The following is a 27,502-nucleotide window of genomic DNA, read 5'->3' on the forward strand; positions in this document are numbered from 1 at the left end:
TGCTGGGTGTGAACTTGGAGGGTTGATGGGTGTGGGTGGGAAAAGTATGGAACACTTTTTTGGGGAGGCTGGAGGGATTGTTAGGGAGCTTCCCCCATGCAGACCCTGGCTGACCCCTAGCCTCTCCCATTCAGTCAGGCACATCTGCCTCTGTCCCCATGTGTCCTTGCATCCCCTGTTCACATATGTCCCTCCACCCCCATTCAGACATTCACTCCCCCCCATCCCCATGTAGCCCTGCACCCCTTCCCCTGTCCCCATGTGTCTCTGTACCACATCCCCTATCCCCATGTACCTCTGTGCCCCCACTCAGCCGCTCCCCTGTCCCTATGTAGCTCCGCACCCCATCACCACATGGCCCTGCACCTCCCTCCCCCCTGTGGCCCTGTGCCTCCACTCCCATTCAGCCCCTGCCCCAGTCTGTCCTCCCCCACTTATGAGCCCTTATGAGCCCCTGTCTGACCCCCCCCCCCCCAGCAGCCCTACACTGTCTGTCTCCAGACCTGGCCAAACAGGTGCTATGAAGGCCGCATGCTTTTTCTCTTCCCTTGCTGCCTGGGAGCTGCTGCTGTGTTCTATGGCCACAGTGACCTCTGGTGGGCAAAAGGCAGAACTGCAGAAGTTATTGTCTGCTGGAAGCTGCTACTGTTCTTGCATCACAGTGACCTCTGGTGAGCAAAGGAGGAACTGCAGCAACATTTCAGCAGAAGCTTTTTTCTGTGCAGAAAATTAAAAATGTGTGGGGCTCATTAATTATGCACACACACAGTAGCATAGAATTCTCCCTGGAGTAGGGCATTTAAACAGCCATGTAGGGTAGATACATGGCTCCTAAGGCTCTGGCATGTCTTTACTCAACTTGCCTAAGCAGTGCCTCACCGTATACGCGGCTATTTATACCCATGTTGGTCTACTTGCCACCATAAGAAATGTGCAGTGTAGAGACACACTCAGAGACTTTTCCGCAAAGCTAGTTTACTCTTTTTTCTATTGTATGGACCTCCAGGGTTTGTGTTTTTGAGAGCTGAAAAGCACGGATTAATTAAAGACAGCCAGTAGGACCTGACTGCTTCAGAACAACTATAAACATATTTATTTGTAACACAGCTAGCAGCTGAATACTACCATATCTTGGATCGAGTGAGCAATATTCATGTCTCACTCAACGAGCACTATTACCTCTAGGCAACTTTACCAGTGCAAATGGACCATGAGAAACCATTTTAACTTTTTTTCCCGAGGCAAAGGGAAGACCTTTGCATTCCTGATGAAGTATATATATATGATATGATACAATATAATTTCTTCACTAACTTCCCCAATTATTTGTGTCTTCCCCCTTCAATACATCTCGCTCTATGGTTACCATCCTATCAGCCACGAAGGACTGGAACGACTGTAACACCTTTCACTGATTTTCACCCCTATTCCCAGGAGAAAGAAGGGGTCAGTAGCCAAAATAAAGATGGTCGGGCAATGGGACTGGGGCCCAGGAGCTCTGTGTTCAATTCCCAACTGTGCCACAGACCTCTTGTCCCTTAATTTATTGGTGCCTCAGTTTTCCCCTCTGTAAAATGGGATTATTGAAAAGAATACTGCCTTTATCCTGTGTCTTTCTTGTCTATTTAGACAAACACTCATAGAATCAAAGATTCTAAAATCTGAGGGGACCATTACAATTATGTAGTCTGACCTCCTGCATAACACACACTGTAGAATTTCACCAAGTGATTCCCGCATCAAACGCATAACTTCTATGAGCTAAAGTATCTCATTTTAAAAGACATGCAGTGTCTTTATTCCTGGTGGAATTCTGCACCACTGCACTCACACAGAATTCATGTCCCTCTGCAGATTTTTTTCCTTCCCCACAGAAAATGACAGGGAAGAAAGGGAAAGCCATAAGAGCGGTCAAGCACCCCTCCCCAGCAGTGCAGGTGCCTTGGTTTTGGAGCCTGAAGCAGCCAGGGGAGAGATACATTAGTGCAGACGGTGGGGTAGGGAAAGCTTATGAGCATAGTTGGGGGGACATTGCCATGTCTAGTTGGCAGCCGGTGTCAAGTGGAGTGCCCCAGGGGTCGGTCCTGGGGCCGGTTTTGTTCAATATCTTCATAAATGATCTGGAGGATGGTGTGGATTGCACTCTCAGCAAATTTGCGGATGATACTAAACTGGGAGGAGTGGTAGATACGCTGGAGGGGAGGGATAGGATACAGAAGGACCTAGACAAATTGGAGGATTGGGCCAAAAGAAATCTGATGAGGTTCAATAAGGATAAGTGCAGGGTCCTGCACTTAGGATGGAAGAATCCAATGCACCGCTACAGACTAGGGACCGAATGGCTAGGCAGCAGTTCTGCGGAAAAGGACCTAGGGGTGACAGTGGACGAGAAGCTGGATATGAGTCAACAGTGTGCCCTTGTTGCCAAGAAGGCCAATGGCATTTTGGGATGTATAAGTAGGGGCATAGCGAGCAGATCGAGGGACGTGATCGTTCCCCTCTATTCGACACTGGTGAGGCCTCATCTGGAGTACTGTGTCCAGTTTTGGGCCCCACACTACAAGAAGGATGTGGAGAAATTGGAGAGAGTCCAGCGAAGGGCAACAAAAATGATTAGGGGTCTAGAGCACATGACTTATGAAGAGAGGCTGAGGGAGCTGGGATTGTTTAGTCTGCAGAAGAGAAGAATGAGGGGGGATTTGATAGCTGCTTTCAACTACCTGAAAGGGGGTTCCAAAGAGGATGGCTCTAGACTGTTCTCAATGGTAGCAGATGACAGAACGAGGAGTAATGGTCTCAAGTTGCAATGGGGGAGGTTTAGATTGGATATTAGGAAAAACTTTTTCACTAAGAGGGTGGTGAAACACTGGAATGCGTTACCTAGGGAGGTGGTAGAATCTCCTTCCTTCGAGGTTTTTAAGGTCAGGCTTGACAAAGCCCTGGCTGGGATGATTTAACTGGGAATTGGTCCTGCTTTGAGCAGGGGGTTGGACTAGATGACCTTCTGGGGTCCCTTGCAACCCTGATATTCTATGATTCTATGTGATAGGACAGGGAGAGGGGGATTTTGGCATAAGGGGAGGGAGATAGGGGCAGGGAACAGAGGGGAGAGGAAGGGGGAGAGTATGGGGAAGAGAAGGGGATAGGGGAATGGGGGGGAAGCAGGAGCCCAGCATCCATCATCCCCTTGGCAGCAGCTCCCCTGTTAAGTAGGTTCATCAAACCCCACCTTGATGAGCCCCACCTCCCCTGTACCCAGACCCCCACTCCACTGAGCCACAACCAGCTGCACCTGGACCCCCACCCTACCAAGCCCCACACTCCCAGCACAAGACAACCCCCAGGCCATCTCCCCACACTCAGCCCCCCACTGAGCCCCCCATCCCCCCACACTGAGCCCCCCCAGCCCCAAACACCTTCATCTGGACCCCCCTGCAGAGTCCCATTGGCCCTGCAACTGGAACCCCAACAAGCCCCTGCGCATCCAGATCCTACCTGCACCCAGACTGCCCCCACGTAGAACCCTCTCACCCCGCACCTGGATCCCCCCACACTAAGCCCCTCTACACTGGATCCTGCTGGGCTGAACCTGCCTGCCCACACCATGTGCACCTGGAGTGGAGAGGCAGGGCCCCAGGGTGTTTCTGAAGCAGGGCAGGCCATTGTGCTGGGTCAAGGTTGGGCGAAGCTTCACCACCAAGTCCCTGTCCTGGTGGGGTTTGGGGATGCAGGGTTATCTGTGCTTCCCACTGCCATTCTGGAAACTCCATATTTATCTATTGACAAATAAAATTGGCAGAATTTTAAAATATTGTACATAGAATTGTTATTTTTTGGCACAGAATTTTTAATTTTTTGATGCAGAATTCCCTCAGGAGTAAATCTTAAAGAAAAATATCTGATCTTCTTTAGGGAAGGAACTGCCTCCTACCATGCTTATATACAGTGCCTCGCACAACGGGGCCTTGGATGCTATTGTAATAGAAGTTATAAATAGTAACAGCCTCAGACATCAAGATTCTCTCTCTGGCATACTTTGGGGACTTTTCCCAGTCATGTAATAATTTACCTTTTCAGTCCAAGAAGCAACACTTTGCTTTGATTTTTTGACTTAAATCTTTCACTCCAAGGTTGTACAAAAGAATCGCCTTAGCATGGAGAATGTGTATGTAACATATACTTGCTCAAACGTATGTGAAGAAGCCAACTACAAGAATTCATTATTTTGCATTTACTTCACTATTAGTCAGCTCTTCATTTCCAAATCCAAATGTAGGTATAAATAGGTATCGAGAAGCATGCATTTTCTTGCAACATTTTCGTGATTTGTTTATATCATGTAGAGCACTTCGCTTGCTTTATTTACACATGAATTTTCCACTACCACTGTATACTATAAATAAGGTGCCAAGCTCTAACACAGTGTAATAAGTTTTTCAAGCATTTGATATGGAAACAAGAATAGGGTTTCTTATATTATATACAGAGAGAGAGAGAGAGAGAGGTTTTTTTTCAAATACTGTTCAAACATTTAATATCCATAAAATTGTTTTTTTTTTTTTACATGACCAACAGGAATTCTGATGCTCTGAATATTTCAATGATTTTGTATCATAGCAACTAGCAATACTATTCCTTGTTAAAAATTCAGGTCTATGATCATTTCAACTAAAAGACTCACCATGTTCTAAATACAGCACAGTTGACATCTCTTATGTTGATGAAGTAAATAATAAAATAATACATTGCATTTATAAAGCATCTCTACACTCCAGAACTTTCCCAGAGCATGTGGAAGACTCATCAACAGTTAAACAAAATACAGGACCCAATTTTCAAAAACACTTAAGTGACTTAGGACCTTAAGTTCAATTTTTCAAAATGGCTTAGGGTACATCTACATGTGTAAAATTTTCAAAAGCCTTTAGGAGAACTAAGTCACTAAGGGTACGACTACACAGCAAAAAACAAACAAACAAAGAAAAACCTTGTGGCAGTGAGTCTTATCCTTCTAGTTCATCACATAATCCCCTTGTGGGTGTTGTATTTGTGTTTGTTCTGATTTTATCCCTTTTCACCCCACTTGGTTTCCGAGTGGTGAATGAGGCCCTTGTTTGTCCAGGTAAGTACTGAGCCAGCATATTTCTCTTTCCATTCTTCATTCAGTTTCTATTGTCCAATATTCTCCAAGTGTTCAACAAGCTTGCTCGAGCACCATTTCCACTGATGTTATACTTTGAAAGTTGTTTTGCCAGCTTTGGCATAGGAGACTTTTTGCACTTGGAGAGCCAGATGTGCCTTTTCAGTAGTGTTTATTGCCACTAACAACCCTCAATAGGTTTAACATGCCAGCTGAGGCAAGGTCCAAGGGTGAGGCAGAGGAGTGCACACAGTTACTTGGAACTATCAGTGAGAGTTGAGTGAGTTGCCAGGATCAACTGCAAGAAAATCACTCCTTTTGCTTCCCTAGAGCTCACCCAGTACTCCCCCCGCCTCCAGTAGACTTGGAAAGCAGAACATTTAGGTTGAAGATCAGAATGGAGAAGACAAAAATTATGGCAACTGGAGACAAAACAAAGAGCTAAGCTCAAACTCAGAGACAAAGAATGAGAACAAGTGTACCATGGAGGACTAGTATTGAAGAAAGGGAATTGTGACGATGACATAAAAAAGAAGGACCAGACTAGCTGCTACTATATTTGGAAAACTCTGCAAGACCTGGAAGGCTAAAGATATTTTTATAAAAACAAAAATCAGCACATATAAGACACTTGTCATGATGATACTGTTGTATGGATGGAAATGCTGGGGTGTGAGGAAAGCCAACAAACAAAAGATTTTGATTGCAGAAATGAACGGTCTCTGAGAAATACCGAGAGATTCAAGACTGCAGAAAATAAAAAAAATGAAGAGCTAAGAAAATGAGTTGGGCAAGAAATAATGCTGTTACAGAAGATTCAAGAAAGATAAACAGATGGTTTGGACACGTGAATGAACCCAAAAAGATATCATGCATGGTGATACATACCAGACTACAAGGAACTAGAAATAGAGGAAGACTGAGAATGCATTAGATAGACATGGTCAGGGCCATCCCTAGGTGGGTGCTGGGCCCGGGACATAGGCGCTGAGTTTCTAATCTGCCAGGGGGTGCTTCCCCACCCCCCGCCTCTGCCCAGGCTCCACCCCTCCCCCAAAGCCCCACCCCCACCCTGCTTCCTCCCAGCTCTTCTGCCCCTGCACCTTCTCTTCCCCACCCAATTCTGCCCCCTCCCCTGAGCGTGCTGCATCCTCGCTCCTCTCTCCTCCCCCACCAGCACCTCATGACGCCAAGAGCAAAACATCTGATCCACAGTAGGCGCTGAAAGGGAGGGGGAGGGGCTGATCGGCAGGGCCCGCCAGCGGGCAGGATGCGCTGGGGGGAGGGGAGGTTCTGGTAGGGGGCTCACCCCTGCCTCCTGCCTGCCACTCACCTCCCCGTTCGCCTCCTCACCCCCACTCACCCACCCGCCTCCCGCGGGGCCCCCCAAAGTGTGGGGCCTGGGGCAGTTGCCCCGATTAACCGTACCCTAGGGATGGCTCTGGACACGGTGAAGAATGACACAGAAGAAAAACATTTAAAAATGAACAAAGCCATGAACCTGGTACAAGATAGACCGTGGTAGAAAAGACTTCACTCAGTCACATCATCATGACTGAAGCTGATGGATGAGAGATGAAGAAGAAGAAGAAGAAGAGAACTTTAGTTCCTAAATATAGTAAAAGAAAGAACAAATGTCTTCATAACTTAGCATTACTACTTGAACAGACTTATGGACATAAAAACTGTAGCAATAAAGTTTGCTTGATAATGCCTACTGAACTAAGAAAAATAGTAAATTTAAAAAATTGTTTTGGGAGTACTCACTGGCAACATATTTAATCTACTGCTTTTCTAGCCCAGTTTTAAATGATACTGGCAAGGTACTATATATTTCCTAATTTACAAAACAACGTTTTTTCTCCCTCTGTTATTTCCAAATAACCTTGGAATCTTGAAACTGAAGTCTGTTTCCTTATCCAACAAAGATTCCATTGTATGTGCAGCTTCTTATTACAGGGTTGCTCTTAAGTGTTTTATTCAAGAACTACAAACAGATTTTAGAAGGAAAAGTCCAGTTGGGAACCTCCAAAAACTAAATTTATCTCCTTAAGTTTATGAAATTAGTTAAATCCAGCTCCAGAATTGTCTCAGTGTGGTACCAGTTATAAAGTTCATTTCCCCATTTATATAAATCACATATTAATTTAGTTCTAACTTGCTCTTTTATGTGTATGTTCCATAAAGCCCTAAGGAAAGGTAAAAAGAAGCAACATCACAGCTACTACTAGGGTTTTCACACACTCTCATTCTAGTTGAAGGGAAGAGGTCATTACATATTAACTACATTGTGCAAAATATAGGCTTATTTGGAAAGTGACAGAATACACTACCTCATGGAAAAAGTTTCCCTTTCATAAGATGCTTTATTTTGATCAAAAGAAAATCTGCAACTACATACACCTCTTCATGTGTTTAGTGGTAAAATCTTGTCTGCTTTAGTCTCATCAACAAGGTGACACTGTAAAGCAAAGCCAATTCTAACTGAGTTCCACTGTGTTTTGTTTGATTGCTTGAGCTCTATCAGAAGTTGGTGTGTTTTCTTTGAAACAGTCTCATAGAAACTAAAAGTCTCTCCCCTTGGAGGATGTTTCTTCATGGTCTTCATTGTACTACCTTTTATGTCAGCTATTTACAAGAATATATGAATTTATCACCACTTTAGAGCTTGACTGGAGACTTCCAACAGGATATGTCTGACTGATGCACACTGAACTTACATGATCCCTCTCTGATTAATAGAAAAGTGTGTTTTTTTGGAGAGAGGCATGTGCTTACTGAAGCACTTTCTGCTGGCCTAGAAATCCTATGGAAAGCACCAACAGGGTCATGCTTCCATTAGAAAGTTCACTGTTCATTGTAAGGATGAAAGGAGACAGACACCTCTCCAGTGTACTGAACCATACTCAGTGTAAGTTGAGTGGAAATTGTTGAAGAGGTGTATAACCTTGTTTCTGAACTCCACAGTAAAAATTCTATTGTGAGACTGGCACTTTAGTTAGCTCTGTGCACTTGTCTTTCCATACAAAGGGCTCACTTTACGTCAATAGGAATTTTCATGCAGGTGGAAAGAACTAGATCCCCTAGAGATTAAAAAGGTAGGGAAGTGGATTAGTGGCTTTTTCAGTGGGAAGGTTTTATGAGCCCTTGCTAGATAATCGATAGTTCTCTCCTTCAGCCACTGTTTAATATTGAAAACATTAAAACTTGGCAGGCCTTTCAAACAGTAATCTGTGACAGGGCCAGACTCGCATACTTTTGCCAAACCTTCATCCACAGGGGGTCTCCAGGTCATCCGATGCCTTCTCCACCAGGGCCAAATTGAAATGCCCATGTGGTGTATACAGCATGTGCTCTAGAGTCATCTGGGATGAACTATGCATTGCTTTGCAGACAGAGACTATTGTGGTGGTACCTTTAGGAAGCCAAGCTATCTTCCTTTGTACTGGGAAACATTGCAGGTTCCTCCCTTCTCTAACAGGAAACCCCTATCCACTAAATTACCCCACAGCATCCAACCCATGTGTGAACATGCCAGTTCTAATCACACTGCTTACTGGGGGAGAGAGACAAGAGAATGACAGAAGGAGGGTAATGCAGACAGACAGCACTAGCCAATAGTCTTTGCATTGGGTGGATTAAAGATTTATCCCTCTTACTCTCTGACCCTTTCAGCAGGACTCTGTTTCCATGAGCCTCTTTGCTCCCCTCTGTCATCTGTGCAGTCTTTCACTTTGACATAAATACCACTGTAAAATAAAGAGCATACAGACCCATTTTGCTGCTATGGATCAGCCTTATAGGAGTTGTTTTAGCTTCTGGGTACACAGCAGAATATGCTACTGAGGAGTCAAAAGATCCTTTGGAGCCAAGTACCTGCTCCCCCTCTATTTTACACTCATTTTGAAGCAAAAGAAAAATGAAAATCACCCAAAAGTTCATCAAATTGTGGTGTTTAGATGCTGCTTGTAATTATTAGAATTGGGAGCACTGGCTGTTGGGAGTCTGAAAGCACAGGAAATAGGAAGGAGGGGGGAGGATTGAAGAGGCTGAGGGAGAGCTACTGAGGGTACAGCAGCAGCTTGGAAAAGAGGTTTTCACTTTAAAAAATAAAGTCCTGTTGAAATTTGTTAGTACCTTGCCTGGCTACTACAACACAAATGCTGCAAACATTTTAAGAAGTGAGGGCCTGAGCCAACTCATCATCCACCAATTCAGCAGGCTTGCACTGACTTGAATGGAAACTGGATTTGGTCCTGACTTATGCCAAACTGGCAAAAAAAAATAGCAGAATGTACTACTGTTAATATTTCAGTGAATTAACTCCCTATTTTATTTTCCTGCCTTGCCAAAAAATTTACTCAACAAAAACTATGTTCACAAGACAAGACCACTGCCATTATTTGGCTATGGTCCAGCATGGCTGACACCTTGGCCTTAGAAGGGAAGCAGCACTGGTTTAGTACTGCAAACAGAAAGAAGGTACCACTGGCAAAACCTGTCTGAGGAGAGACTACATCAGACCTGGCCATGCTAAGTACTCTTCAAGCCGGTACTTTTAGTCGCTCAGACTCATGATACAATTGACTCTCAAAGGAAGGTATGTTTATAAAGTTTCTTTCGGTCCATATTCTCTTGTGTGTGTGTGTGTGTGTGTGTGTGTGTGAGTGTGAGTGTGAGAGAGAGAGAGAGAGAGAGAGAGAGAGACTTTTAATGGACTTATCAACTCACAAGCCTGAATGTCTTTTATGAGATCAAGTAGGAAGGTGTGCCTTCAGGGGAAAAAAATGCTTTACAAAGAGTTCTCCTAGCTAAGAACAGTAATGGTAGCCCTTCCCTCAAACCAAATTCATACAATTATGTGAACCACTACCTGAGAATTTTCATTTATTAAGTACCTGCAAACTTGCATAACAAAGACCTGTCCGCCATCAGTAGGATAGAGTATAATGTAACATGTCTGGTCTTTCATCATAATTTAGAATGAGACAAAACACTTAAATCATCTTAGATTGCATTTTGTGAGCTAAGTTCTGCTCTCATTTACAGACGTGCAACCCCACTCAGCTCAATGGGGCTCAAAGAGAGACGTGAATACTGAACTCATCCTCAAAAAAGTGCTACAAAATGGAAGATGCTGATCAATATATAGGCACCTGAGGAAAGTTCAGTGAAGTCAGTTGGAGTTTGTGTCATTCTTAAAGACAGCAAAAATTGGAAACCTCTGCTTGACTAAAGAAGACTTCTTATCCTCGATGTAAACCTTTTATAAATGAGGCATTTCAAATAAAGCTCACTTGGTCAGTTTAGTTTATAATTACAACCTTGAGCTTCTGATACTGCCTGTTGTCTCCCAACTGCAAAGCTTTTACCTCTCTCCCGGCAGCTTCCTTCTGCTCCAGACCTTCCTGCCTTTAGCAATCACCCACTTCCTCTTCCATCTGGGCTTCATCTTGAATTAGGGTTGGCCCACCGTCCAGGTGCAGGCAGGTGAGCTAACTGGCCCCAAGCCCATGTAAATTCTTTCATCACCCCATCAAACCACCTTTTAACACTCATTCGCTTCCGTTAGACGCAAAAAAGTGAGTTAGAACTGAAAAGCAGAATGTCCACACTCTAGTGGTGTCCTATGCAAAGGACATATTTTCCTCAAATCACTGCTAAAGCTTCAGATTCTCTCTTATGATGGTGAAATCATCATGAACGCCACATTTGCGCTGTTTTATTTTACTGTGTTTCAGTTTCAAGTAACTTCAGCCTTTTATTAACTGTGCTACTGAGTCCTATTCATCAGTTGGGCAGGTGTATTGCCTGATAATGCAATAAGCTTTCTTGGATGTACGAGTTGTTTTATTTCTTTTATACCAGTAATCAGTTCCAAGAACATAATAAAACAAAAGGTTTATTTCTTTTTTACTGGTAGCACAGTTGTAAATTATCATCCATCAGCAATAACTATTGCCATTTAATAAAAAAATAAGCTCTCTTTAATCCAACAGGGGACAGAATAGATAAACAAAATATTTATTAAAATTGGTGACAAAATGAAGGATTGCTACAAGTGAGTGTATGCGGTAATGATATTTGTGTAGATAACACACTACAGCAGCAAAAAACGGACCCAATTTAGATGTAACAAAATCGATATTCCACATCATTTTTCTGAAAAAAACAAAAAACAAAAAACAAAAAAAAACCCCAACCTTTGCCATGTCTCTACTGGCCTTCTTCTGAGTCTTTCAAATCCTCCAAATTGTAAGTGTAAGTTATAAAAACAAAACTCATTTTCAGTACTTTTAGTGCCATATCTAGAGAACAGCTATACATACTGATCATCCAGTGGTCTCCAGTAAATCATTACCCACATTATTTCCATTTAATTTAGACCAGACCAACAGATTGTGGTCAGATCTCTATTTTTCTAATCTGTTGCTAAGCTATATGTTGATTTTCAAATCAGCAGTGAAGACAATTACTTTTCAAGACAATTTGTTTGTTTTCTGGTAGCCCCTACAGGCCTCAGTTAGGTGTGGGACCCAATTGTGCTAATCACTGTATACATACACACAATAAAAAAGACAAGTTACTGCTATGAAGATCTTAAAAATCTGAACAAAGACTTTAGGATCAAGATTACAATGTGCTCAGCAAGAGCTGTTGGGTGTAAACCTGGCCTCCAGGATAATAACTTTTATTTTGCTTTGTAAATTGCATGGCCAAGGATGAATCTGGATAAACACAAGTGTCCAGTTTCCAGGACTAATCAGCACTAATTGTATTGAAAGATAAAAGGCATTAACCAGCAGTAATATGTTGCATTTCATTACAGTCACTCATACTGCATATTCCAAGTTCTCTCCCATGGGTATACGGCCCTCGAGCTCTACCATGGCTTGAGGACAAGGTAGGGAACTTAATGAATTATTTAACCACTTTCAAGTTTTCATCAGAGTGTTCTTAAAATTTCAAAGTAATAATCACCATATTTCTATATTTGTAGTAGATCAGTGCTCCATAAATATTTAATTCTGATGTTTTCTCATATCATCCCTGTTGAATTAAAAAACAAAAAAAGAGGAGGAGGAGGAGGAGTAGTACATGGGTTGTAAAGCTGATCCAAAAACTCCACTCACAAAGGGCCATGTAAAATGCACTCTCCCCAGCTATTCTCCCCCCAGCTATCAGCATTCATATCCATTTTAATTCAAGTGGTGGTGGATGGAGTGGGCTCAGCAAATTGGCAAGATCAAGGCACATCAGCACGGGCCCCTTTTCCCCTTTCCCATGAGTGCCTGAACCAGCAGATGAAATAGTCCACCTGCAGTCCTGGTTGAGAGGTCATTTATCCTCTATCCTTACAGCTGGGAAGCCATGGGAGCTGCAGAAATGATTCTTTGGCTCCAACTCTACAGGATTGGGAACCCTCTAGACTTTTTCCGTCCACTCCGTAGGACCGGGGAAGCCATTGGGGTATCTTCTCCCCTTCCCTCCATTGTATGGACAAGAACGAGGGATCGGAACAGCAGCTTGTGTGGCGCTCTACCACTAAGTCTTAATAAAGAGTGAAGAAACACAGTGTAGATCCATGTGGGCTCCTATTCTGCACCCGACTAGTCCTAGTAGTAGTTCAATCAGCAAAAGCCTGGTATTCCAGAGACACTGTCAAGGTCTGCCACTATGTGCTGTGTTGCTGATGATAGTGTCCATAATATTACAGTGCTGTATTCTATAAATACTGAAATCCAATATGGTCTTTTCTAAATATAGATACACATTAATTATTGCTAGATTCATTATGATTTAGCAATAAAATCAACAGGAATGCCTTTTTGTTTAAAGTTTGAAAATGAGAAGTATCTTACCATTATCATTATCTCAGTCATGAATGCGTAATCCTTATAAATCACTGACAGTCCATTAGTCTAGTCTGGAAAACTAATTTACGCAATGAGACAATAAGAACAATCAAATTAATTCAAAGCTTTTTTCACCATACCAAGCAGACTTGGGTGGCAAACCTCAGAGAGGAGTCTGTAGAGCTCTAGGAATTCAGGCAGATGTGATATTCTATGAATCCTGAGTGATTCAGGCAGTAATGCCTACTGGTTAAAAGTGTGTTATGGTTATAGGCACCCTTTACTAGAGGAGCCCCTGAACTTAATTGGGAAGATCCTGTGTGCTGCAATCCAGCCTTAGAGACCACAACTCCCATGATACCTTGGGGAAGGGGTGACAGACTTTCTTGTGCAGGGAGAGCAGGTGGTGGGCTCCATTTTGGGGAGAAGAGCCAGATTGCTGGTGTGGAGCTCCATCCATACCAGGAGCTGCTCCTAGGAAGCCAGAAGCTGCTGCTGAGAGCCTGCAGGGGCTTTGATCAAACAGGGAGCCTCAGAGGTTGTTGGTGGCTTCACTGGAGCCAGGGCAGAGACTGTTGCTGTGCCTAGAGCTAACTGAGGTGGGCCTGCAGTGATGGAACTGTGAGTAACTCCCACTCTGGTATGGGAAAGTACTTGCAAGGGAAGAGGCACAGCAGAAAGACTGAGTCTGAGGAGAGGCAGAGTGATCTTCCCATTGAACCAGGACCCAGAGCTGCTGACATTTGGTGGGGCCAGCTCCAATCGTCAGCGGGGTTGTGCAGCTTGTTGCCTTGGCTGGACTGATCCACAGAACCAACAGAGTTCTGTCCCCAGCTGCAGATCTTCCAGCGCACCCACGCAAGCTATTGCCTAGGACTCTGAAACCCAGAGGAGTGAACGCTGCGGGGTGGGATAAATGATGGCCGTGTAAATGCCAGTTAGATAAGTTTCATTTATTTCTGTATACTAGATTTGTTAATTGATTTTCATTCAACTCACCCCGTGGATTTAAATAAGTAGTGACATTTAATCTTAGTCTGTAATACTCTGTTTCTCTAAATTGTTAAGTAAAGGTTTGTTAACCCTTTGATGTATATTATTTATAATTTGTATTTTTGAGTTAGACCCATGGCACAGATTATTATTATTATTAGAATGGGTTTATTTCTGGAGTTCCTCAAGGCACGCCCTTTAGTGTGTACAGGGGCCCGCCAGGTGGAGGCGCCGCCAATTTTAAATTTCTTTAGGAGTAATGGGTCTGCAGCAGAGGGGTGGATAGAGGATCCCCACCTACCCAACATCACCACTGGGATACTCAGGATCTCCTTTAATGTCAACATCATCAGGCGCCCAGGCACACAGGTGAGTGTTGCCTGCTCACGAGTAACCCAAGGAGGAAAAAGGGGGTTACATGTTGAACCACCTGCCCTCTGCCACCTTAGGAGGTACGTTCCATTGTTCAGTGCATTGCACAGTGATGGAAGGAATTGCCCCATAAAACTCTTCCATATAAATTTTACCTCTTTGGACAACTGCAAGTTTAAAGCAGTTTCAAAATTGTAGGACATTCAAAACAGAGATTTAAGTAATTGTTTAAAGCAATAAAGAATCATGGGCTTAATTCAACCGCAACAGATATTTCAAATTATGATTTTTTTAACCTCTCATGAATGAGCTTCTCATAAAAATGCTTCTCCCAGCCTTTCTGAAACTATAATTTGGAAGAGAGGCTATATTAAAAATAAGGAGTTAAGCAGTTACAAGCGGATAATAAAACGGACAAAGAGTCGGGCCTCTTTGGTTCTATTCCTGCCTCTTTTATTGCTGTGTGTCTTTCTGTGACTTCTTTTTCACACAATGGCTCAAGTAGCAAGATTAGTACGCTAACTATTTTGCTTTTTAGTTGAGCACCATGTAGTTTTGCATCAGTACCAACCATTCACTCCCTTTTAGACAACTATGTACTACCGCTGCCCTGGACTTGAGGGGTGTGTTTACCCCAGAATCTGATCAAGCTAATTGCAACCATATTATATGCATTCAGCCACCATGAATTAATGAAATAGAACACCATATTTAAAGGTTAATTTGGAGACAGGCTTTCAGAAGCAAGGTCAAAACTTGCTACAGTTTCTGCTAATCAGAATGGGAGGAGAGGACAAATAAGTAAACCATTGAAACTAAAAACCTTGGTGGTTGGAAAACCTTGATGCCTCTGATATTAAAAGTTTGTTGAAAGTTAGAAAAGTGATGATACAGTAAGGGTCATTATGACCTATGTATTTTGTAGAAGTTAGTTATAAAAGATTAGCTAATAGAGTGTACTTTGGAGCCGTCCTCTGAAGCCATCTTGAGACACATTTTTCCTGACACTCTTTCTCCCCAGTTGGTGAGCAACTGGCCACTGCGAACCTGCTGTTAATTACTTAATGCCGTTCCAGATGTTAGGTAAATATCTGAGACGTTCTAAACCTATTACTTATGTTTGTGTGCGCTTAAATCTAATAAACTGCAGTTTTAGATAGAGCGTGCTTACTTTCATTCCTCCTTGATCAGACAGAATCGCTGATTTCTGTTGATTTATTCCTTACGCTGCCTGGAGTGAAATAGTTGGGGGTTCTGAAAACCCTGGGTAATAGATTTTGGCAAGCCCACCAAGAGCCGTGTAGGGAACGGGAACAATTAATGCAAGTGATTGGTTGGTTTGTTTGTTGCAATAAGTGAAGGAGGCGGTGGAACAGGATAGCAACCTGTAATTCTCCACCCTGTAGTCTGAGAGTTGATTTTTGGTCATATTCTGTTATTGATTTACGGGCTCAGGATGAAAAGCCTGCTTGAGTAAAAAGATATATCAGAAGGACAGGGAACACGTGGAGAGAAAGAAAAGCTAGAAGTAGATTTGGATAAGGACTTGGAAGATTTCATACAGGAGACTGATAATGATTTTTGGAAGTCTGGAGCTTTACTGATCCCAGAGCATTCCTGTAGCTCTGTAAGCATATAGTAAGATGCTAGCACATAAACTGATAAAAGTGGAGAAAGCAAGAATTATCTAGACTAAGGGCAGCTGTGACAGTGAGGAGAGAATAATAGGCTGGAGCAGGAAGTGTCTGGAGTGAAACAACAGAAAACAGAGTAAATCTGTTGTTACAGCTTTACTAAAGGAATCCCAAGAGCCAGGCCAATCTCTGGCAATGTAACAGTCAAAGTTGTGCGCTCAGACCCATGTGGGGAGAGCAGAAGGAAATAGTGGTTATGATTCATGAGAGTGGTAGGCTTTGGGGTGGCGAGTCAGAGGAGGAGGTCAACTTGTACCCTTCTCATGATGATGATGATGATGATGATGAGAGGGGTGATCCCCATGAGCTTCCATTTCCCTTGGACTTTTCTGGGCACTGTCCGTAAGGTCCCTTGCTTCAAACGCTGGAAGAGCTGCAGGCACCCATAGCCCCCATCGTAAGCGAGATTGGTCACCAAGGGGGTAACCCAGGAGGGGAATAATGGGTAGAAGTCAGGCTCTTCACCCGTAACCAGGCTAGAGCTGCGGGAAAACTTGTTGGCCCATTAACCCAGAGCACAGCCTTGGAATGTCTGGCAAAGACAGCTGGCACCCCCGGTCTCACTCCAGCCAATGTGGCACCAACTTGCACTCTGCTCTCGGAGCTAGGATAGGGGCTAGGAGTCCACGTTCCCAGATGCTTTGGTCTGCGGAGCCCTACTTCTAGATTTGTTGTTGCTGTCTGTACTTTCCTCGGCTTAGGTTTTCCTTTCTCCTTAAGTCGTTCTTTTTTCACTCCCCATCTCCACTTCTCCCCCTTTCTCTGCTTTTTTTGTCTCCACCTCTTCTCCCTCCACTTCTCCCCCCCCTCCGCTTTTTCTCTTTCAATGCTTCCCCCTACCCCAACTCTGTCCCCCTTTCTCCATTGAAAGTTTTTACTGTTGAAGATATGGTTGCCAGGCAATACTGATTAGGGCCTAGGAAGCAGTTCTGAGAAAGGCAGTAAATTAGCAAAGGAAGGATCAGGCCCAAAGATTGAAAAGTTTGTGTCCGCATGAAGCAATTTTGTTTAAAGCCATGGCCCCTCCTAAATAAGATTTTAAAGAAGGGCAAAAAGGAAAAAGGGAAAGTGAATGAAGACAGGCCCTTCAACTGGAAGGTGGAAATTTGGAGACAGCTCTTAAGGCTTGTCCATCTTGAAATTTTTGTTGAGGCTGGCTGAGCAAGCAGGAAAAATCCTGAGTGAACTGCTACGACAGCCAGTTGTCTCCCTGTAGGTAGGCCGGCATCCCCAGCTCCCCCAGCAGTGACACATTTGGACACCAGTGGGTTGGGGTGGTTCATGGTTTATGTGGAGTTTGAAGGAGGGGCATTCGGACAGAATTTGTTGTTAGATACAGGTGCCACTTACTCCTTGATGAGTACCCAGAATGAGAACCTGTTTGGCCCTTCGGCTGGAGTTAAGACCTTACAGGGATTTAATGAGACAGAGTGTTGTTCCCTTTTGCAGAAATATATTGTATTAGGCGTGGGAGAGGAGAAATAAAGAGCAATTTTGGCTTAATGAATTTGGGAGGAGAAAACTAAAAATGCACAAGAACAGTAAGAATTATCCATCTACTTGTTTGGCAGAGCACAGCAAGGGCCTACACTCAACAGAAAGACATTTTTCTCTTTGTCTGTCTGTAAAGCAATAACTTGAACACCACATCTACTCAATACCAGAACGTCAGGGAATGTTCAATAGGGCAGAACCTATTGAAAGTAGAACAGCCTGATTTCCACTGATGTAAGTGAGAGGACGAGATTGTTCCACACAGAATGGGGCACAACGGAGGGCAGCGTAAAGGTGACAGGGCGAACAATACAAAAGGGTGGCAAGGAGGGATGGTTGGGGTGCAGGGAGCGGGGGAGGGGAAGCAGGATGAGATGTACGTCAGAGTGGAGCAGAATATGGCCTTGCAAGTGAGAACTCTGACCTCGATTCAGGAGGCACAAGGAGGGCAGTGCAGAAATCTGAAGAAGTGAGTGAGTGACCTGAGCAGAGTGGCATAGTCTGATGCCAGGCCAAGCTGAGACCTGATCACTGCACTCAGTCTAGAGACTAGCTCAATGCCTCCTCCTTCGATGAGCCGAAGGAACCCTTCCCACCTAAAGGGAATTAAAACCACTTCCATACAGCATGAAAGTCTGTTAGACAGTGTGGAAGATGCAAAGGGTAGGGCTCAGGAACAGCTGGTACATACCCATATGTTGTGCTGGTACCTCTCTGGATCTATTACCTTGTTCTCCAGAATCTCAGCTTTCATTTAAAAAAATATTTAGCTATTATTGTTACAAAGAAAACCTCAAAAACATGAGCTGTGTGTAAGAGAGGTAGATGGGAGACTGCAGAGAACCTGGAACAATAGCTCAGAGGTATGAACTGCCCCATTCAGCTCGTTAACTATTTCATTACCTATTTCATTCCTCCTGTAAGAAAGAGAGAGAATCACAGTTCTACAGAATTTACTGAGAGTGACGTCTCCTTTTGTAGCACAAGTGGGTGGTGGTTGGGAGATACTACCACTGGGTGAGAAGTGGTTTTCAAAGAATGTTGCCCTCTTGAATTGGGAGGAAGGGTTGAAATCTCAAAAGTTTTTGCAAACTGCTAATCTGAACAAAAATTGAATTGAAACATTCCATTTTGATAATTCTAAAACATTTTGTTTGAATTTTGACATTTTTTAAAAAAAAAAAACTATAAATTAACTAAAATTTCCAAAATTCCAAAAAGTTGTTTTGGCCAGGAAAAATTAAACTTTTCATTTTGAAAATGTTAAAACAGGACACTGACCATTCAGAAACTTTGTTTTTTCAAAAATGTTTTCAACCAGGAGATTTATCAAGACCCCCCTTTCCTACAAACAGTTTTAGTTTCAACAAATTGACATCTTCCAGCAAAAAAAATATTTAATTGGAAAATTCTTGACCAGCTCTAGCCCACGCTTAGTTCCCCACCCCAGTCAAGGAGTATAGCAGAAACCCGTAAAGCAGCAGAGACAAGCTCAAAGAGCCAAGTGGTACAAGTACAATCTACAGTGAGCAGAGTTTCATTTTGGTGGCTTGGCATGGGGAGAACTTGGAATGATATTGCAACCTTTCCCCTTCCCCCAACCTGACCCTACATAGAGAACAGTGTGTGACCCAGGAGTATTTAGTGTGTGTGTTGGTGCAAGTAGGGAGTAGATAAGATGTGGAGGGCAGGGTTGGAAAAGCAGTGAGTGCAGTGAACTAGTTGGCAGTATTTCCACCCAAAAGAGCATATAAGTCACGAGTTGGAGCCAAAAAAAGTGAGAGAACCTTAATATTCATTAGATTTAAAGGAAGTCCATTTGGGCTGCCTTCTGATTTTGGGAACTGTGATCATGTTAGGCTTAAAATTCAACCTCAAATGCAAATACAAAAAACACAGGTTTCCCCCCGGCTAAAAAGAGGGGGATTTCATTCCCCCTTCCTGCTTCCTAGACTGGAGGAGCCATCTGTGATAAAGATGCGACACACAGAAGTGGTGGTAAGAGATTAATCTTTATTTCCTCTCCCCAGTCACCAGACATGGATCGTAGTCATTCCTCAGTCAGTAGCCACTGATTACGTCCTTATTCCCCTCTCCACCCTACTCTCCCACAAAATTTCCCTCCTACTTGCTGCCAGGTCTCTTCTCCCAGTTGTCTGCCCTCCTTACCATTTTCCCTGCCTATTCCCCCAATTTCCTGTACCTCAATGATAGGGACAGTAAAGTAGCAGGTGTGTGTGTGCTTCTTCAAGCCACCTTAGACCTTAAATCCCATACTCTGAAACAAACCATTCCCCACACATTCCAGCTGGCTGCCTGACTTCTTTGCTCAACATTGTGAATGCCATTAACACAGTGCACCTGAAAAACTGTCTATACTTATCAAAAGTGGAAAGTTCCAGTTCTCATGCTTGCATATCTGCTTAAATGCAGCTTTTTCAAGGCCCTGCCTGGCTTATACTGACAATAACCCCATCTTTTCTGGATAAAAGTTCAAGGGAAACAAAAATACAACGCGCCTGCTTCGATAAACAAGCAACCAACCAACCGAGTCAAAAATGTGTTCCCACAGCAAAGGCATCACCTACAATTTGGCACAAGAATTGACAGTCTGTTGTAGAAAGAACCAGGACTCTGAAGGCGGGGAGTGTTTCAGGTGTAACAGACACTATTTCTTTAATCCTGTGTATTATATAATTTTAACATTAGCTTTAATAAAAAAAATTAAATCGGTTAAAAAAAGCATTAGCCAAGCTGTTCAGAAGTGCCAGCCTCAGGTTCATGCTGACACACTCAAGGAAAATATAGTTGCTCAGTTTGTTTTTAAGATTTTTTTGTTTGGGTGACAATTTACGATAAAAAAAACTCTAAATGCATGTAATTTAGGGTAAGTAAAAAACAGGATGACTTGAAGCTTCCTTTCAAATGAACCTGTTAGACTTATGTCAATAGTATAATATACAAAAACTATTCATATTTTAAGATGGAAAAATGAATCGCAAAGATTAGCTAGAACAATGAGTTCAGCAGCAGAGACAATCTAGTATCATAGGTTTTAGTATTTAGGCATGAAACTTCATACTTCATGAACTCTCTCATTACATATCCTAAGAAAATCATTACTTTCTTCCTAAAGACAGGGGAGGAAGATAATTCATTAAGTGGTTTCTGAAAATGATATTGTATGCTTCAAAGATTATCAATATAAAGCTTCTTTCACATTAGCTGTAGAGTCTCCTGTGTTATAATGGCTTTACAAATATACTTGGAATTTGTACAATAAAAAAGCATAAGACAATTAGTTCCTACCCATGAAAAGCTTTGAAACAATTTGCTGAACATATCATCAAAATAACACAATAGATTAGGAGGCTGCAAATGATAACCAAGCCCAAAACTTCTAATGATGGGTTTTTTGTACACCAAAGTGATAGCATTATTCCTAGATACAGAAGAATAAAAATACAACAGAATTATCAACACAGGTTGGTTTTTTGTTTTTTGTTTTTTGACAACTAAAGCGTTAGTTTCCAGTTTAAATTGACATGCAATTTGTGTATTTTATGCACAAGTGAAGGAAACAAGCAACATTTAAATGACAGAGTTATCGGTCTTTCTTGTATATCGCAGCTGCTTAGAAAGCCATAGGGCAAAGACATTTATACAGGAGATAAGCCCATTCTGTCAAACAAATTAATGCTGCATTGTGAATTAAATGGCATGTCTTCGGACAGCTAATTATCTTTGTGCAGCTCAATTAAGCTTTAAAAGGACATGTGTTTCTTGATGGATGAGAAAACATTTCAAGGCTGTTTCAATTCTTGATGTGTTCTATTTTATGAACAGACTGAGCAGCCCATGAAGAAATAAAGACTAATCTAGCAACATTACTAAAAATATATCAATCTAAAAACTACAAAAGCGCAGTAAGCAACAAAGTGAGAAGAAAAGCCTTTTTGCTTATTTTCATATACTTCCAGAAATCTTTTAATTGATGCCAAATGACTTCAAGCGTAAACTAGTATGGAATAGCAAGGGACCGTCATTCCCTGTATCTGCAATATTAAACTATAAAAGTATCAGGACAGATCCAAGAATAAGTAACAAAGGACAAAGAGGCCCTATAGTACCTTTCCATGTTTTGTGGCAGTTCTCTTGTATTAACCCAAAATCACATCTAAAACTCAGGCCTGGTCTATACTATAAACTCACATCAGTAAAACTACATCGTTCAGGGGTGTGGAAAAATCCTCACCCACGAGCGACACAGTTATACCAACCTAACCCCTGGTGTAGACAGTGCTACGTCAGACAGGAGGGCTTCTCCCATCAACATACCTGCCGCCTCTTCCACAGCTGGATTAACTATGCTGATGGGAGAAGCTCTCCCGTTAGCATAGTAGCATCCTCACTGTAGTGCTACAGTGGCACAGCTGCGCCACTGCAGCATTTTAAGTGTAGACCTGCCTTTAAACCCTAAACCACCTACTTCCAGCAGTAAATACCCAATTGCCATCTGGACTCTCCACTTAACACCAGGAATAGGCATGTCTCTAAAAGGTTCAGAGCTCTGAATCAATTTGGTGATCATCAAGAACGTCTCACGTTTCTCTCATTTTTATCCAAACGATCTAAGTTTCTTGAGACTCAGAAGTTATAGGAAAGCCTTCCATTATCAGGCTTTTCAGAAGATTTCCAGCACTTCCATTTCCTTTTGGCAGCTGAAAGTATCATGAAGGCGGCCAGTCTCATGGCATTTTGATGCTGCTGGCCACTGTGTAACTCAGGAATGCAAAAGCTTGGCGAAACTGGGGTTGGGAGTGATAAAAAGAAATAAGATGCTTATTTCAACATTTCCACACCTTGATAAAAGATTCCAGTTCAGTTCTTGTGATGGACAAATGTGTAGTTCATCCCATCCCCACTTAACAGAAAATAAATGGCAATGTGTTCTATTGTTCTTCTACAATCTTGAAATTTGGAATATTTATTCAATGAGCCAATGAACACAAGAAAGTAGATCCCCCATAATCAAACACTGACCTTTTACTTTTCCATTAGAGATCAGATTTTCAACACGTCAAATATCCTTTCCAGCAACAATCTTGAAATGAGGTGCATTTATTCATTATACATTGACGATTACAGAAAAATGGGCATTAGACATTTCTATCATAAAGGTCAGTCTAACAATTTACAAAAAGTCATTAATTTCTTCCATTAGTTGGTCATGCTGGATACGAGGCCTCTCATTTGGAGAAATTATGTTCACCTGAGGTCACCAGTTCTATTTGTTATATTTTAGCCAAGAAAATTGTTGACAGCCATGTCCACTGAAAGGGAGAATTGCCACCTGCTAATGTGTATGTGCACATATATATTCTTGATACACTTACAAAATCATGTATTTTCACCAAATCTGCAGGAATTTAATATAGAAACATCATTAAACAGAAACCCAGTTGTTGCACCTCTATTTGTTAGATGATTATGTTCCATCTGGAGTCATGACATTCTTGATCCTGCTGCCCTCAGGAAAAATCATCTCACAGCCTGGGGAGCTAGCTGGGGAAGTTTTTGAAATGAAAGGTTACATCCACAAGTGGTAATAAGAAAATGGAAGTTGGTGTGGGCTCAAGTGAAAGGTCATTCGCAGCCCATCAAGCTTGGATGGACGATACAAAAGAATTATTATGTTTTTCACCTCACCTCTGGCAGCTGTTTTAACCGTTCAGTGTGGAGCTTACCTGAGGGTTGGTTAGTTGGTCCTTCACTTGAATGTTCTACTAGATCAGCCTTTAAAGTTCAAATTACACATGCTATTAGAACCTGCCATTGCCTTAATTTTAACTTCTAATGCAAATTTCCCAGCATTTTACAGCACCTTTTCCCCCTCTGTTACAGGTGCAGGCTAGCCCTGCAGAGGAAAGGCAAACAGTGAAACAGTCTGAAGTAATTTAATAGCAGACCAACAAACTCCACTTCAACAAATTTCAAAGGACAAAATGGCTGAATCTGTAGGCAATGGGAACATATGACCACATTGACTAGGGGGAAAAAAACAGGTGAGTATCAAACATAGCTGTGAAGAGTTCCTTTTCTCTAACTGTCCACTCCAAAACAGTAGTGTTTCTGCAAAGGGAGATTTAACCTGAGCCTATAAGTACCTATAGTGGAGCTGGTTCACCCCCTGAAAAATGCGATGGTTTTGCAAAATAAAATATATAAACTAAGAAGCATCCTTAACTTGAGGGTGCCTGCCATAACAAAGAAGGATATTTTGGGGCAACTCTCACTTTGCCAAAAGCACAAGAGCTATAATCCAAACCCCATCCCAAAATTACAGGCATCAGCTATAAAGTCTGTGAAACAAATACCACAGTGGCTATATTTTGAACTGTGCTTAGTTTCTCATTTTTTAAAGCCACCTTCATTTGTATTTCTCCTCTTTCCCCGGCCCCTCCCTTCCCCCATTGGTACCACCTCTCTGAACTAAGCAAACTCTTAGGAGAGACTTCAAGCTCTCCACACGATCTGAAGCTGTATATAAGACAGAAGTGTTTCAGAACATTTCATCTAGATATATTAAAAACAGCTTCTGCCTCATATTGTATTTGATTTGTATTAAGCATTCTCATGGTGAATCAGACATCCTGTGTCTGATGTGAAGAATCTGGTGCAGCACTCCATGAAAAGAAGATGGTTTTGCTTTGTTCTGAGGCCAAGAAAAACATCCCATGTTCACCACTTTCCAAATTACATGAATACTTCCACAGCTCTTTATTCAAAGCTCTTAATACCAAAGGCTTAGGACAATAATGTTTCATATTGCATGGGTGATAGGAATGTCACTGTTAAATGCTGCACTGTATTAGTCTTGCAAATACTGTACAACTAATTCTCATATTAGCATTATTAAAATAGAATACATTCTATCCTATCTCCTCAACTTTCTCCCGCCGACATAGCTACCACCGCTCATGGAGGTGGTTTTATTATGCCAACAGGAGAGCTCTCTCCCATCGACATAGAGCGTCTTCCTGCACCACTGCAGCGCTGTTTGTGTAGACAAGCTCTGCTAACTCCATAAGGAATGAAAAGGAGAGTCACACAGAGGAAAAGCGTTGAAAGGAATCAACAAACAAACCCAATGTGGTTTTGGACTATAAGAACATGAAGATTTCTCTAATGTATTGCTTTTAAGGAGCTATACCAGGGGTGGACAACCTGAGCCTGAGAAGGAGCCAGAATTTACCAATGTATATTGCTGAAGAGCCACAGTAATACGTCAGCAGCTCCCTCTCCCCCCCCCCATGCCTCCCGCCTGCCATGACCAGCTGTTTTGCATGCGCAGGAGGCTCTGGGGAATAGGGGGGAGGAGGGAGGGCACAGCACTTTCGGGGGAAGGGGCGGGAGCTTTGGGAGAAGGGGTGGAGTGGGGGCAGGGCTTGGGGCAGAGCAGGGGGTTGAGCAGTGAGCACCCCACAGCACATTGGGAAGTTGGTGTCTGTAGCTCCAGCCCCGGAGTCAGCACCTATGCAAGGAGCCGCATATTAACCTCTGAAGAGCCGTGTGTGGCTCGGGACCCACAGGTTGGCCACCCCTGAGCTATACTGTAACACTAATAATGCATGAAATGTTTCTGTTATGAGGATTTACCAATATTGTGTCTTGACTTCTACATGTTTTGTCTCTCTTGTTATTATATTGCAGTTTTAGAGGCAGATACTGGTGTGTCTTATGTTTAGGGTGACCAGATAGAAAGTGTGAAAAATCGGGACAGTGCGGGGGAGGGAGGCAAATGGTGCCTATATGTAACCCTTCTGCCCATCAGAGTTGGCAGCAACAAGGGCCGGGTTCAATATCTAGGGGATCCATTCCAATAACACAATGCAAACCGGCTCGAGCCCCCACCCAGTGACCTGGGACAAATATATACCACCCCCGCTGGGCGCCTCCAAGAGGCAATACTTCCCCTCTCGCAAGCACATAGTCTGAGTGTAGCAAAAGCCTTTTAATAACAGGGAGAAACAATGTGGCATTATGTTGGGGAAACACCACCAACAGGATTCATAACACAACCCATGAGCAAAAAAACCACCCCAAGCAAATTGGGGCATGCCCCTTTCCCTCGGGTTCTTGAGTCCCAGCACCCAAACGTCTCTTGAGTCCAGCAATCCACAAATCACCCAAAGTCCAAAAAGTCCAGCCCCAGAGTTCAAAAGTTCATCTGCATAGTGTTACTCCCCAGTCTGGCTAAAATGTGCGTGTGTGTGGGGAAAAGGGGTAAGGGGCACCTTACGTGTCCTGAAGCTGACTGCCCCACAGGGCTCTGCTCTGCTACGCTGTCTCACGAACGGCTCTGCTCCACCACGACCGGCTCCACTCTGCACCGCTCGCCGTCTCACGAACAGCTCTGCTCAGCTCGCCGTCTCACGAACACACCACTGTCTCACGAACGGCTCCACTCCACCACGACCGGCTCTGCTCTGCACCGCTCGCCGTCCCACGAACAGCTCTGCTCAGCTCGCCGTCCCACGAACAGCTCTGCTCAGCTCGCCGTCTCACGAACACACCACTGTCTCACGAACGGCTCTACTCCACCACGACCGGCTCCACTCCGCACAGCTCGCCGTCTCACGAACACACCGCTGCACTCTAGATCTTCTGGCTCCCCACTACTTGACACAGTGCTCAGTGATTTCAGCTCTTAATGATTTCAGCTCTCAGTGATTTCAGCTCATAGTAGTGGGGGCCTTAGTGCTGGTGCACCTTAAGGCCAAAGTGAATGCAGCACAGTACCTGTAGCAAGACTCTTAATAGACCCAAAATTAGCTCTGACATTCCACAGTGGAGAGAGACAGAGGTGCAATTGGTGCTTCAGGCCCTCACAAAGGGGCCCACACCACCAGGTACTAATACCTCTCTCAATTCACACAGTTTTGGAACCCATGACCCTTGCCTAGCGAATGCTACTTAGTTGATGGTGAGTCCCTCCATCATAGCAAAAGGCCAAGTACAGTTCCAAGCACAGTTCCCATAATCAGGGTAATAACAATTTATTCTTCCTGCCCCAATAACAGAGACACTGAGGATCCCACAGCAGCCGAAGTGACCATTTGGGCAGCTATGGCCTCAGTCTAGGCGGGGTGGGTGTGCCTATGCAAATGAGATCAGCCCCTAAAGTTTTTTTTCCACAACTTGCCACACCTCACCACCAGATGTCAGGGTGGAGCTCACCCTGACACTGCTTACATATATAAGAAAAATCCCTGAATATCGGGACTGTCCCTATAAAATCGGGACATCTGGTCACCCTGCTCTTGCTCACACACATAAACCCTTCCCTGGAATCACCAAGACCCTTTGCACTGGAGAGGAAATTCATCCAAGCCAAGTTCCTCCCAACACTGGACAAACAAAACAAAACACCACACCGCATTTCTGCTACAGCAGAGCGGTTTTCATTAAAGGGGGATCCACAGAAGCTTTACAGGTAGAGGTCGCTGAGGAACGCACTGGATCAGCAACATTCCCTCAGTGCCCTGCCCACATGCAGCTGCCAACACAGCACCTTTTCAGACTATGCTGGGCTCCTCCCCCACCCCCATCTGCAGAGTAGTGTGATGGTTGTGGTGGGCATTTCAACATCAGTGCCCCATGCCCAGCTTATCCCCTGCAGAAGCCTACATAAAGCAGGGCTGATTCTAACTCTAAAATCTTCCCTATTACTTTTTTTTTAATTATGAAAATGATAACAAGCTTGATTTTTTGGAAACACTGTGAATTAGTCTTTCAATTAGCTTAGCATTTTAACTTTTTCCATTAGTAAAGTGTAGGATAACGCTAACCCATTGTACTATTTCAGTGACTCTTTCCATAACACTGGTTTACAACAAAACAGGGATTTTGTATTCCTTGTCAGTAATGGAGGTGAAGGTAAAGCAGGGAAA

General features: G+C 43.3%; 1 long non-coding RNA gene across 1 annotated transcript; it reads left to right on the forward strand.

The window, feature by feature from the left end:
• Nucleotides 1-15,324: 15,324 nt before the first annotated feature.
• LOC141995556 (uncharacterized) lies at nucleotides 15,325-24,950 on the forward strand. Its single transcript, XR_012641353.1, has 3 exons — nucleotides 15,325-15,444; nucleotides 23,454-23,614; nucleotides 24,557-24,950. It is a non-coding gene; the product is annotated as an uncharacterized LOC141995556 (long non-coding RNA).
• Nucleotides 24,951-27,502: the final 2,552 nt, after the last annotated feature.

Source organism: Natator depressus, chromosome 11 (assembly GCF_965152275.1).
Source record: "Natator depressus isolate rNatDep1 chromosome 11, rNatDep2.hap1, whole genome shotgun sequence".
Classification (NCBI taxonomy): Eukaryota; Metazoa; Chordata; order Testudines; family Cheloniidae; genus Natator; species Natator depressus.